Below are 15,923 nucleotides of genomic sequence, written 5' to 3' on the forward strand. Positions count from 1 at the left end.
TGCGAGTGTAACTGTGTAAAACTGTGCTCTCTTAAGCAATATACACTTATGAGTTATGGGAAATTTGTAACAATTGAACATTTAAATACATTTTTATACAGAAAATAATTTTCACATTTCCGTCTAGTACACATTAGTATAATGTATATAATCTGATTATCTGATTATCTTATCGTTATTAGAACTGTTGAAAAATAAAATAAAATTCTATAAAAATAGTTAAAATTCTAATTGTATTATAGCAGTTTACTAAACAAAAATTATATCACACAGTTACTCGGGATATCCATCAGGACGACGTACGATATTATTAAATTATTATTTATAAACTGATAAGGTAAATTAAGTATTAATTTGGCACTATTTTTTTTTTATTTCCAGTAGTTATAAGTGAACATTTCGTTTAAAATTATGCAAATTATACAAATTATGCAAAAAATCAAATTTTGACTTCTATAACTTTGTCAGTTTTGTAAATCGAAAAAAACTTTTTATACCAAAAATATTTAAAAAAAATATAAGTTTTATTGCGCATGCGCATACTAAAAGTGTTAAAAATTTGAAAATCATAAATAAATGTGTAATTAAGTACTATCTTTTATTCAGTGAAAACCCCATTTCAATACAAGATCATAGTTCTGAAATATTTAGTGGTACCTCTTAGCGTGATCGCACTGTAGAACGGATGAATAAATGTGCCCCACTTCTGCGTTATATTTTCATTATATTATATTTCGTACTTCATGCGTATACAAAAAAAATTGTTAAATTATTGCGTATACATAAAATACAAGAGTTAAAAAAATGTTAATCATAATATAATTTTATAACCAATAGTTTAGTTTCATGTCCTGTTAACAGAGTTCAAAAACATTTTTAGGATACCGAGTACAAATGCAAATACTTAAGTGTACTTTGTTTTTGTGGTTAAAAAGGTGTATATAACATATTATTGTATAAATATTGCACAGTGCACATACTAACATGTTATTTAGACAAATGAAACATGAACCATATATCGAGTATAAGAGATTAACATGTATGAAGTCTTGGACTCATAATTTGTTGACGTTTATGTGACGTGTAAAATAGCAAGCTATTAAAGCAATAATCGTTTGTTTCAAAATATTTAACGACGTCATAGCATCAGATGTAACTATTTTTAGCAAACTTGTGAACTTCTTCTGTATAAATCATTCCTTTGTTGCAAAACACGTTCAGTCATAAATTTAAAGTATAGGAGAAGAAACCGTTAGTATTATTATTTTATTTTTTTCTGAAAACTATTCAAAACGAACAATATATTATACATTATATTTTATTCTTATTTTGTTGGTTCGGAAATAAAACATTTAACTGTTTGTTGGTTTTTTTTTAGTTTATTATATACATATGTTTTATTTATTTTATTTATATATGTATGTAGGTATACTATTGTTTGTTTAACCTTAATAATTTTAGTTTGGAATGTTTACTTTTAGTAAGAGAATATAGATTTTTTTTTTATATTTGATGAATATTAATGTAGTATTTTAAACAAAATTATACATTATTGGAATAATATAAACTCATTTTTAGCACGGTTTACACAGATTTAAATTGGTTAAATTCTGATTAAAATTTACAAACGTACGAGAAAGCTATTCTTATGAGTTATGAGTGGTTAAATTTACTTTTTGATATATTATTTAAGTTCAATATTATAATAAAAAAAATAATCATACGTACCTAAATTATTTGGCCTCTCAAACAAAGTTAATTTCGTATCACAATATGGATTTTTATCTAATTATTTTCCTAACACATCTTATCAGATAGCACAGGAGTGTCTCCTAACACAGTAACACTATTCATATATGAAACTACTGGCCCGTTGACAATAATTTGTGATTCTTACAAGTTTCGACCCAAAAGTCCAGATTGCATCAACACAATTTCGTTCATTCTCAGAGTTTTCTGGCTATTTTCGAGTTCGGCCGAAAGTTTTTCAAAATAAAAATCATACGATTATGTAAATTTTAGCACTAGAAAACTTAAAATTGAATCTGACACTTAAAATAATAAATCAAGAATTTGAAGGGACGGTGAATCATCGAAATTCATCGGGAATCTGTTCATAGGGGTCTATCGATTTGTTGTCGAAAGGTTTTCATGTTTTCATACTTTCATACACTTAAGTACTGGTGGGAAGTAACGGTGGGAACCGTTTGTGTCATAATAATAAACCTGAAGCAGGATTATAAATCATTATTAACTTAAACAAAAAATATGTTAAATACAAAGTTACTGTATATTGACTTGTATGCGAATATCATTTATAGGGAATACCATATATTACGTTGTTGCGATATAAAATAATATAGCCTAATCTGCCCAAACTATCAAATTACATAATAATTATTACAATTCGTCAAATGGATCGATAATCAATCGATCGAACGGAAAAATAAATGTAAAGTTAGTCAAACGTTTCGGGATTAATGGATTATAGTGAAATACAGTACACTATTATATGTTATAAGTCTTTAAGCCCGGGATAAAATAAAACGACGATACTTTATTGAACAAAGTTAGTAAGTACTCAGTATGTCGAGCATAACAATATTGTCTCCTCCGAAAATATCGTTGCACGTGTGTCAAGATTATTTTGTTCTTTAGAAAATAATATTGCATGAAAGAGTTGATGTTTACAAAACTGAATAATTATTATGTTCAACTTTAAAACGGGGGATGAGTAAAGTGAACAAATAAATATTTTTTTGATACACAGATGATATAAAATCGTTATGAACGTATTAAGAAGTAATAATATAAATATGGAGATCAAGCATCAATTCTCAACGAACAGTATCTATAATAAATTCTGAATAATAATCGAATAAAATAAAATACCGATGGTATATGATACGAATTTATATCATAATACTTGACAGAGATCGGATAACCTAGTTTTTGACGTTGAAATTCCAATGAATTTAAATCCGAGGATATTACATTCATTTTATAATAATATCAATAGATCATTAAGTTCATATTTTATGTATACGCGTGAAATTTAATGATTACTCCAAATAAATAAAATAAAATATGATCGGTTTTTTAGCTCCGGCCGTGATGAAAAATTAATCTCTCAGCTGCATTTTATTTTCAGGGTAATTGAATTATGATATGATGTCTGGGCCAAACGAAATATGTGCGGTCGGTGGCTCCACCTACTTTTTCCGGCGGCTAATTAAGACGCATAGTTTTAGGTAACGTTCACACATGAAAAGCGCGCGATTTTTTCTAGCATATTACTGCGTGAACGCATGCTTCCTTTGTGCTAGATTCCATTGTATTTGATCTTTCTTCAACTGTTAACGGTTAATGCACAGCTGCCTCAAGCCGCCGCCCAACTGTCACCTGCACCTGCTTGGGACCTACGTTGTGCATACGTACGTCGTTCCTATCTATCTGTGTAGTCTGTTTGTAGAATAGTTTCGTGTAAAATACTCGCGTAATCGTGATTATCGAATTCTGTGAGCAAAGTTTTTATATTTGAATAAATAGTTATTGTCGATTGTATTTTGTGTATTTTTGTTTTACCAATATGAGTGAATTATACACTATTGATGAAATTGGAATGCCGTTAACGAGTACTGCAGTTGATATTCCTTCAACTCCAGTAAAAAGAAGGTAAAAATATTTGAGAATCGTCAACAAAAAAAAGCAATTATTCATAATGTATAAAATTTTTTCCCAAATTTACGTTTTTAATCTAATTTGAAAAAAATGGATTTTTCCAAAACACCTTTAAGAACTGTACAAAACGTTTCATTAGAAAATATAAAAAAAATTCTGGAAAATTTATTTTACCGCGAAAATCTATGTCTAATAATAATAAGAAAACAATAATAATAACAAAAAATAAATAATAAATAATAATGACCAATGCCAGTAATGAATGATTTTAATAAGATTTTGTGCGTCGTACAGTCAGACGTATTTTTCATAATTTAGGCTTCCGATTTAAGAAGTGTAACGACGGGCGAAAGTTTTTGATGGAAAGAAGTTGCATAGTCGTAAAAAGGTTGGTGTTTCTTCGAAAAAAAATCTTATCATCGGCAATATACGTTTTGCGTGTACCGCAACAGTGTTTTATTATTTTCCTGAATTAATTATACTCCTTCTAAGTTCTAGTACGACATCAACACTGAATAGTTCATTTACGTACTATTGTGTGTACAGAGACTCACACTAATAAGTAATAGTAATTACATCCATAATAACTAGTGAAAATATCTTAATTATGATAAAATTTAATATGCGATTTGTGATAATATGATCGCGGTAAAATGATACAGTTACTTTGTTTTCAAATATCCCACTAATAGATGTTACTCACTAGTGTGATATCGTCTAGCGGTAGCCACCAACCGCACATTCGTTTGGCCCCGAAATTAATAATAATAAATATAAAAATAACGTTTTAATGAATTTATATAATAATTTTGAACGCATTATTTATACGGGTTTTAATTAGAACTCTACTGATTTTCTCACTTAATTTTTTGTATATTTATTAAATCGAAGTATTAATTTTAAGAAATTATATTTTTTTTTACTGTAGCTGACAGTTATTATTACTATGTCATGTATATTTATATAGTTGTTTATAATATTTTCGTCTGGCTTGCCATCGTCATCAAATACTAAAAACAAGACAGTGGCAATAGTGATACTTTGGGAGAAGAAGTTTTATTAAAAAATGTGTATGTGTGTGGGTGTACTTTATTAACATCACGTCGCCATTATTCTATTATATCTTGTTGTTTTGTACTTATGTGTTTTTTCAAGTTTTTTTCATGTACATTATATAAAAAACATTTTTTATTTCTTAAAATGTTAGTCACTATTAGTGGCATAAATAATAGAAGTATTATTATTTTGCTATCCGTAGCGAAGACTAATTGGTACAATAAATACATAATACATCAAATGTAATAAATAATTTATGAACAATATTATACGCGATAATATCTATTAAATATTAAATATTATCGACTTTAAACACATTTCCTTAGTTTTATTCCATCGTTCTAGAGTATACAATGATTATGAATTATAGCGAGCTATGAAACCTAAAGCTGTTAAATATATGTGGATCCCATCTCATTCGGAAATTATAGATAATGAAAGCTATCTCACACGTCACGAGCTGACAAAGAAATATCATTAATTCATAACTCATAATTTACATTTAAAACTATATGTAAAATAAATATATATATACATAAATATAAAAATGAAATGTTTCTACCGAAAATGTGATGTAGAAAAGTAGATTAGATTATACTTAAAAATTTTTTTCTAGATTAGATAAAAAAAATGATAGATATTTTTATCAACACCATTGTCTAGAAAATTCACAACATATACACTAACTTAAAGAGATATAATAAAAAATTGCCATTTGCCTGCTAGAAATTTCGCTGTAAAAGTGGTTGGTTCTCAATTGAAAAATAAAGTTTATCACCGTAGGACATCGTTTAAATTCTAAATCTTTAAATCTAAGTCATTGAAACTAGATTGCTCTTAAGTATAGGTACTTGAAAATTTAAGAAATCTTTATTTGAATAAAGCAGCCTTGATTAATAATTCCTCATAGGTATGGAATATTGAATTATAACTTTTATTACAATTTTGATATTATGTTCGAAGCAAATGGCTAGTTTGAGACATAAATTACGATATTTGTATATGCTTACGGATTAAGTCAATATTTTCTTGATTCATATATAATTATAATATGTATACTATGCATTTTGTACGGGTAGCTTAACGTGTAACCCCGTCTAACCTAGGTTACCAATGTAATTACCGTATCCCCATGGTTGCGTCCGCAAGACTTTATACAAATATTATAATATTATAATACTATACATCAGACAGCCATATTATTATTATTATTTATGAAGATACGCTGGCGATGCACATACGCGTGGCTGTACCGAAATTGCCTACTCGGAGTGCCGGCTAATTGATTGCTTGTGTCATTATGATATTATTATTATGGCCAACTCGTCAATGCGCATAAACATAATGGTACCGGGATCATCATTACTTATTACAAGATATGAAATTATCATTATCATATTTTACGATGTATGAAACAGTGCATGGTGTACGGCGTTGACATCAAACGGGCCATAATAATGAGTACGGTTCTAACATTAGTAGTTGTACATACTACATTGTATTATGTTGTAAACAACGGCATTATGCACCACAAGACGTTTACATTTTGTGGGAGAAATACACACATTGTGAAAATTGTAATCATTTTATAAACGAAGATATTATTATTATAACATTGGTACCTATTTTCACACAAAATAATAATATACACCTACTTATAATATGTTAATCATTAAGAATCTATACGTCATTATTGTTATTGTTACACTACTACCACTTGGCACGGGTTTCATTTATCAGCAATATCGCCTTAGAATATTTTGGTAATTTCGGTGTACAGTAGTTAATAAATTACATTGTTCAATAATAAAAATAATGTACAATCATGTTAGTCAAATGGTGATAGTCACCGTGGATTTTGTTTTGATTATAAATAAAAATAAAAACACCCAGAAAAATCATAATAATCGATACCCAACCAATCGATACACAATGATATTACGGAAATTATTATACTGCAATATAATAGGTTAGATAAGTATCTTATTTATAGGTTGTATATTTGCATTCGGTTAGTTAATTCACATTAATACCTATTAAAGTCGCAGTTGTATATTTACACAATGCACCCAAGGAAAAAAATAATACTGTAAAAACTAAAAAATACTGTAAATACTATGAAAATAATGTACTAACTATTATATTAAACGAAAACACTCAACGGTTATATTATTTTTATTTTTTAATTCTCAATTTCCCAGACGCCGCCGACAGTCAGCGCATTTAATCAGTGATTGACCACGTCGTTAGAATTTTTAAAGTTTCATCAAACACCCTAAAATTAATATAATATTGTCCGGATCTTTTCGTTTTTAAGATTTGAATTTTAATTGTTGCTAGCTATAAAAGTTTCGTCCGCAGAATATAGAGAACAATTATTGTGGAACATAATTAAATTATCGACGGAAATGATGTAAGCATTTTCAGTAGTTGTCCCGCGGGTTTTGAAGTTTTAGTTTCTTGATTTAAGATCCAGTAATTTTGAGTAATATCATGACGAGACTATCGTGTAACAAAACTTTGGTCAATTAGTCACATTTACATTGATGTGAATTAGATTTTAATATTTAAAACATAGAATTCTTTTGTGTTTATAATTATTATTGAGCATAAATTGTTGTTTTATAATATGCAGCCAACTGTAGGTAATACTTGCGTATAACGTCCAAAAAGGAATAAAAGTTGTATGTTATATACAACAAACAATACACATACATACCAATATACATGATATTATTATACACATAAGTCATAAATATATGCATACCTACATACATATACATGTACATAATTAATGTACTTTACAAATTACAAATAATAAACGTTACTGTAAAGGCAAGTGAGACTACATTTAGGAGGAGTGCTTATAATCCTTATCTTTTACTTTAACGACATATTATTATTACTTCGTGAAATCATAAATTTTACATGTTGGAAAACAATGCTGATACTATTTTACGTAGAATATTAAGTAGTAAAATACGACGCACAGTATTCACCATTTTCCTAATGTGAAATTGAGATGATGCTCTATCATAATAATATATACTGTACATAAAACGCATTATATTTTGTACACGAAAACTCGTTACATTATTTTCTAAAATATTTAGAATTATTACTTATTTTAGGAAAAAAAAAAAACAATATCTTTCAACGGAGAAAAGATTCGAGTAAACGTGTACAAGAAGTAATAATTAAATTTATAGCACATTATTTTGCACCTCGTCGTTTTTTCTCGTGGTTCGGTAACATCACTGTAGAAATATGGCCATGGAAAATAAATGCTACAGCTCGTTTGTCGTTTTATACTCGTATAAAATAATGGAAAAACAAAAACATTAACAGACAATGCGCGCCATTAGGTCGAAATAATCGAATTGACAGCTGGGGACACGAAAAGAGGAAAACGCAGAATAATATTAACAAATACACTTTAAACGAATTATTCCACACAGGTTTAAATATTTGGAATACCATAAAGTATAGGTATAGCAAATTGTATGCGGAAGACCGTTTCTCGAAAACTTGCGGAGATAATAAATTAAACACAGACTTAACGATAATCCACAGTGACATATTGTTAAGCAGCTATTCTCAATCATACGTACAATATACCAATTATAATACGTACGAGTACATGGTATCGAAATGCATATATATAATATATTATTGTTATTGTTAAATTATAACGCCCAACAACAATATCATTATGTTTTGATAAAGGCTACTCGTAATGATACGTATTATACGCCGTGTTCCTAATATCGATAGCCGTGGAGACCAATAAATCATTGAATACGAACGCGATATTTCAAAATATAGGTAATATAGTGTTATATACGGTGGTTATACTGCTTGCACGAGGATTCGTTTAAGTTGATATTATACATTATAATATCAAGTGAGACAACATTTTTAGATGGTTTTTGGCGGTGTAAGTAATCGTCGTCGAGAAAATGAGTTCGAAACGATATAATATAATAGTAAATATAAAAAAAAATAAATAGATTTCTCTTGGTAATTAAAATAATATGATGATGAATCGTAGTGCGAATGGCGTTTTAATGAATAATATCTTATGCACATGACACGTCGTACGTCTCAGATACGACAGTTGTAGGTGTATCGCAGGTGAGTTAAGTAGAATTAAACCCATTGCGTCTGACGAGTGAAATTTTAAATTAACGTCACGTAGTTCACCATAATTACCCTCTCCCCCTATGTCCTATAAATAGGCTTTTTCGGCGAAGCCATTTCACGCCATTTCACGCTGAGTCACTTAATGTCACAGAATTTCGTCACCACAACAGACAAGCCGTCGTCGGCATTAATATGAATTTTTTATTCGCTGGAAATGAGTTTGACAATATCAAGACGGTGTATATACATGTTGAATATTATTAAACGAGTAGGTTTATCCGTACAACTGGCCGTGGTGGTTGGTGCGACGTTGTGTACATTTTATTATTCTACCATTAAAACATTATTACTGAACGTCAGAAACAATGGTAAATATTATCGTCCCAGTGACGATAATAATCGTTCGCAATGAATCGAGTCCAATTCCGATTGCATATTATTATATTTACGATAATGCGGCTATAAAGCTTACACGTGCACAAGTCAACGTCACAAACGTTTTATGATTCCAGTCGTACATTTATGATTTTTAATACTAATAATTCGTCATGTCGTTTGTTTGTGTTGAAAAATCGGTCATCGTCAATATCTTTTTTATTTTTATTAATATTTCGCTCACGCGGGTGAATTATTCGCGATATGGAAACGCGTAAGACTTATAAGCTAAAAAATTACGGTCCTTCCGAGGAAAGGTTTAATTTACTTGGTAGTGGTGTGCAGGATCGTGCGACTCGCCATTTTTCGAAATGTATCGCTGTACGCGTTTTTCGAAATGCGCGTTAATCAAGGTTTTAAATATTTTTATTTTATTTTCTAGTTTATCGTTTCTTCGATTCATATATATTCAGGGATATCACGAATGTGAGTTAAGTTTTCTGTGCGCATAGTGGCTATTCGTATTCCTCTTTATATTTACGTATAAGTACGTGCGTATACTTATAGAAACGGACGGACGTGCGAGATCGAAAATCGTCCAGCGGAAAATACCATAACACGGGGGTGTCATAAATCGGGGACGCGGAATTTTATTTTCCCGGCACGCGTTGACAACACTCTGCAGTGGAGGAGGAAAGTCTCTCGTGCGTGGTGTGTGTGGGTGGTGGGTGAGTTTATACAACCGATCGGATGAAGGGGATCGAATATCGTTATTATTATTGGTGATGTTGAAGTCAAAAGTCGGTATTGCGAGTGGTCGTTGAGAACCATTATAATAATAGTTAGCGATAACGTTCGACAGATTCATATTTACACAATATTATATAATATTATAATATAATGTATGTGTGTGTTTTACACACCAAAACGATATATTTAATGTTTGACACGTTAGGTTTTTATTTTTCGGAAATTAAATTTGAATATATCGTAATCATCAACACTACCTGAATACTACATGTTTTTCAAAATACCTACAAACAAATTATTTTGACGGCCTTGTGGTTATATTATTATTTAATGAATTGCGTGTGACAGTGTATTTTTTTCCAAAAATAAAACGCATATAATATTGTAAATTTTTAATGAATTACTTGTTCCGCTAATAATTTAATTAATCGCCAACACACCCTATAAAGGCGTGTTTGGATTCATATAAAATAAATAGCTAAAAATTAATTTAAATGATTAGAAAACTAAGCTGTTAAGAGTAGAATATAATGAAGTAATACGCAGTGGAGTATATGAAATCTTTTGAACTACGACTTAAGTATTTTTTTGTTGAATATCTCGATTTAGTGAAAATTTGAACAAATGTCCAAAAACTAAAATAAAATAAATAGAATAACACAAAAGTTGCTTAGTATTAGTATAATCAAACACTCAAAGCATAGAAATTTAATATGAAAACGTTGGCCGTGGGTGGTGCGATAGTAATAATAATACATCGTAGGCCATATAAATTCCCACCGAAGACCCATACTGTAACGATATCTATTTGTTTATGCGGACCTGATAGGATTCCGCACAGAACGCTACGCCGCGGCTGTTTTTAAACATTAATTTTCCGCTCACGTACCGAATCGTACAACGACTGTGGTACCGGTATATATACTATTATACATTATATAGTATTCGATGTACATATATTTATAAACATTATAACATATATGGACCTGCGACGGAAGCAGATTTCTCGCCATCGTTGAAATTATTAACGACGTCGGACAAAAGGGAATCCGGCGACGGGCGCAGGTACGAGCGAGTTTGTTTGTTTCGTGTATATACCTACGCACTATAAGCATTGTTGGCGACGACAATTATTTCGCCGAGACGATGTAATTAAAAATAAATAGGTACGTATGCAACATTAAAACGCGACGGACTTTGTTTGTTCGGGAACACGCGCGGCCGACGGTTTGTGATGGTCGCTAATTTTACGGACGAGTGGAAAATACTTAAATTGGTACCACATAAAATCGGATAAAATAATATTATATAATCGTCGCCGATAAAATGCGCATATTCAAAATCGATTGGAGCCGGAGTGGCGCAGTGGTCATTCATAGCAAAGCGCAAAAAAAAATTTCTGTGGTTCTACGTAATCACAAAATCCTCACACTGTCGTCCGATTGCGTCATCCAGTTTCCAACTAGGTACCACTCCGCTGGGAGTGAAGACCACACGTGTCACCTCTTGGAGAAGGGGATTAGTATCATGTATATAGTAATATATACATAGATAAATCGATCACATGATCTCCCTACTACCCACTAGTGATAAGCATTGACGAAGACCTAGAGGTCGTTTCAATGAGCAAATACAAAAAAAAAAATCGATACAGACAGACCTGTATGTATCGTACGGCGCGGTGTTAATAAGGTCCTGTTTTGGGCACTGTTTAATATAGGTAGTATATTTATATAATTATGTTTATTGTAACGACATTAATTATTATAGTGATTATGATTTTTTTCCGGTGTTACGTTCTCTCAAGACTTACGGTATTTGGTATTGAAAAACTGTAGACGCTACACGAATGTAAATAAACAAGAAATATACGTATTAAACAGAAAACATCAGTGTTTACTATCTAGTTGCGATCAAAATCAAAAATATATTGTTTTTATGTAATTTATTGTTTAAACAATATTGTGATGACAGTATCGGTCCGGCGGTAATCTCCTTGCGTGTTATTAAACTATAATAATTAATAATATAATTTATCTATAACTGCTGCAGTTGACTGATATTCAAAATTTGTAGGGCATATTTATAACGAATATCGTATAGGTACGAGATTCTGCAAGAATAATTAGGTAATTTAAAATGAGGTTATAAGTGTGTTTAACCATTACCCACACATACTCGTGCATTATTTGGTATCACAAAATCACTTTTTTTTAATGAATATAATGTAATAATGTAATAATACTATAAATATTATGTGCGTGTATAATTTTAAATACAATAATCACTTCACGTCTATAAGCGAAAATCGATAATTACTGATTATAATTTATAATATCACAATTATAGCAGTGCATTTATTATTATTATTTTTTTGAAACCACTCGTCGAATTCTATACTAACTGCATAAGAATTTTATGATGTCCTTATTAAAACATCGATTGCTTTTTTCCAAAAACTCTGGGTTCTACAAATTAATATTTTAATTGTATAGGTAGTACGAATGAGTTATTGAAAAACTACCCACGCACGTGAATGTAGTTCACCGAGATTTAAATAGGTAATTGATTGGGTGGAGTGGCCGAGCGGACTAAACCGTCGGTTGCGACGCACGCAGTCGCCGGTTCGAATCTCGGTCACGGGCGGCATCATTCTTTGGGCATTTCGCGATGTCTGGAGTGAGAGGCCGCCGGTCCCCAACCGGGCATGGCAGGAACCAACGGGTGCCCATTCAAAATTCTGCCAAAAAAACCCACGAGTTAAAACCTTACAGTACCTTCCCCTACAGTTCCCCAGGCTAATGACCTCAGTTGTCGAAGCCCTAACCATAAAAAAAAAAAAAGGTAATTGATTTTGTCAACGGGTTTAACTCATTTTGGACCTACAGTAGGAAATACATATTTCAAAACAATGACAATTCAAGTATACATTATAATATTATATTAGAATTATTATTTTATAATAAGTAATACGTAGGTACCACAAATGCAGAATGTTCAACTTTCTTATTCGGCGATAAGATTTTGTATAGTGCCAATATACTTAAAAGATAAGCCCAGAAAACTGTGCACTAAACTTGTTTAAGTAAAATTATCTTCAAATGGACGCGAAAACCATTAGGTAAAGCTTAACATATTTTATTTCATTTGAATAAATCCGCTATACATTTTTAGTATCAAAATTTATGACTCATAAGTAGATATAACTTTTTAAATAAATCATAATAATACTAAAATGCTAATAATATGCAATTAAATTGAACCTACAAAGTATAATTATAAAACCGTTATTAATCATAATTCATAATATTGCTTAGTAACTACATAGTAAGTTATTTCAAACCATTATAGATATTTTCATATCTTTAGAGTTCCGGACTGCCATCGTTGCGAATATCTTTAATTTCTAATTTGAATTATTTTAAAAACTGAAAATTGATACGATATTTAAAATAAATTAAATACAGCGTAAATTGACAGATACATTTTAATAATCCTGAAAAAATATTTTGATTATTAAAATCACGAACATTTAAAAAAAAATATAATAACATATATAAGTTTAAAAAAAAAATCATAAATTTATATACATATTGGAGATATTTTATAGGTAACAATATAAGTAATTTCACTTTATTTTCGGAATGTATTCGTTACCTATCATGAATAATTTTAACTATAAGTTATCTATTTTAATAGTAAACTCAGTTCAATAATGACCACTGTCTAAGCAACCCACGAATAAAGTTGCCAAAAACCCAACTAATTTCCAAAAAATCTTGTTGAAGCTGAAATATCAATATTTTTAATAAATATTTAAAGGAATTTACTTGTAAACGTGTTATATTTTTTTACAAAACTGCTGATCGACGTTAGTAAAATAAAATAAATTTAAAATACCAACCGTTGACGAAGAAACATCATAATATAATGAAAATATCATGTATTTTCATACATTCATTCATTATAGATTATAGCATTATTTAGTATTTGTTAATGCTATTGGATGTTAAATAATCATTATTTATTGCTTTTCAAGCATGAAATCTGCACAAACACACAATGTAATATTATTATTTTTTAATTAACAAATTCAAATTCCAATTAAATAGTTTTTGTGGGATTAGAAAGTTTCATTACAAAACGCTGACTTTGAAAGTACATTTTATTTTGAGTACCTACCTATTATCGAAGATTTTTGTCTGATCCGTCCATTTGTCGTACTGTAAATTAATTTATAATTTTTTTATCCAGTTCAGCTCGAAGACTGGCTATAATTTATAATTTTATTGTAGTCTGTAGATTATAAGGCGTGGTTATTATAACGATTATTTGAAACCAAACGAGGGATATAAATACACTTATATCTTATGATTCATATAACAGCTGGGATATTTACATAATACACATTGAAGAATGTTGAATTTCTAAAAGCTATTATAATACAAATTGTTGATTATCTATTCTAACTACTTTAATCTTAAAGCTTGAGCAGTGTACAAAGCACCACATTTTGGGTAATTTTATCGTTTTCGCGGACATTAATGTGTAACGGTACTCGTATTGGCCCCCGGTGCTTTATATTCACATTCATACTCACATTACAGCACACTATAAAATACGAGTATACTAACATTTTATATGCGTACCTACTCATAATAATAATAATAATAATAATATCGCATGCACCTGTACAATATAATAATAATACACACGTACGTATGAATAATACAGTAAGTCGACTAGTCCCCCATCTCGTCCCTTAGAGGCGAGATTGATCTTACAGATCGCATGTGTTATAATAAAGAATATAAATATATGTTCGAGTCAGCTGCGCTGAGGTGAAATTTTCTTATCATTATTTTTTGTTTATAAAATTTAGGTAGGTCGGGTACACTAAAAAGATATCATAATTTATTCAATAAATTGTAATTATTATTATTATTAATTAGGCATAATAAAGCTGTACTAGTGATAACTGTTTTATAAAAACGTAGTTTCTATGTTTGCCCCTATAATCAATCACTGTTGCATGTGAGGTCAAGACATCTAAGTAAAATGCATTATTTTGTTTGTAACACTTTGCTTAAGTAGTCAATACTTATTAGTTGTTATAATACGTATTGTTATTTCGTTCCTTACTATGCATTCTTGTTTTATTTATTGTGTTGGAGAAAATCGAACACTATAGTTAAAGCTCAAACAAGACAATGATTACGTTAAAAGACAACTATATATAGAGGATTTTAGTTATGTCAACTTAATGAATCGTCAAGTGTAGAATGCTTCAATCGAATACCAAGGTTCATCAGTGAATGCAGTTACCTAAGTTTGTCGACCAATACTCTATATCTTTGCGTTATCAAGAAGTACCGAATTCGCACTAGATCCTACCATAATATTATGATCATACTGTGTGTATAGTATTTTTTCCAAAATATTAATGATGGCATGCTACGGAGTTCGTTGTTGTCCGAATGGTAACGGACAACTTGTGCTTGTCATATATATAGGATGATTTACCTTTGTGTAGGTGATTTTTATTTATGAAATTTTTAAATTATTATTAAAAATTTAATTTTTAATTTTAAAAACAACAAGTGAACACTGATATTGCATTAATTGAGAAGGTTCCAAAGGAAAAAAAATTTACAGTAAAAATGTCGATAGGTACAAAAATAATGAACACTAATAGCAGTATTTTACTGTATAACTCTATAACAACTAAAATATAAAAAAACTTATAGAATGTGTTTTTATACAAAAATAATAACAATAATAATTATTATCATCCCGGAGAAATTATACATTTGGTGATGCCATTATTCATTCAATATGTATTTAAATAAAACTACTAAATCATAGATTTTTAATTAGTTTTACAATGATGGTGTTAATAGAATAATTATATTTGTAAA

At 29.8% G+C, this 15,923-nt stretch overlaps 2 protein-coding genes and 1 long non-coding RNA gene across 5 annotated transcripts in view; 2 read left to right on the plus strand and 1 right to left on the minus strand.

Moving 5' to 3' along the window:
- Positions 1 to 15,923, minus strand: part of LOC107166568 (uncharacterized) — a 238,667-nt gene that overhangs the window by 29,301 nt on the left and 193,443 nt on the right. The window lies entirely within an intron of this gene.
- Positions 1 to 15,923, plus strand: part of LOC149055122 (uncharacterized) — a 53,263-nt gene that overhangs the window by 8,205 nt on the left and 29,135 nt on the right. The gene's annotated exons all lie outside the window — the stretch shown is intronic.
- LOC149055125 (uncharacterized) overlaps positions 3,531 to 15,923 on the plus strand; it is a 68,012-nt gene continuing 55,619 nt past the window's right edge. For both annotated transcript variants that reach the window (XR_016192012.1, XR_016192013.1), the window contains exon 1: positions 3,531 to 3,675. This is a non-coding gene — a long non-coding RNA (uncharacterized LOC149055125). The remainder of the gene's footprint in view (positions 3,676 to 15,923) is intronic.

The sequence above is a fragment of the Diuraphis noxia genome, unplaced genomic scaffold (genome assembly GCF_037042655.1).
Source record: "Diuraphis noxia isolate RWA-SAM2 unplaced genomic scaffold, SU_Dnox_SAM2 contig0005, whole genome shotgun sequence".
Lineage (NCBI taxonomy): Eukaryota > Metazoa > Arthropoda > Insecta > Hemiptera > Aphididae > Diuraphis > Diuraphis noxia.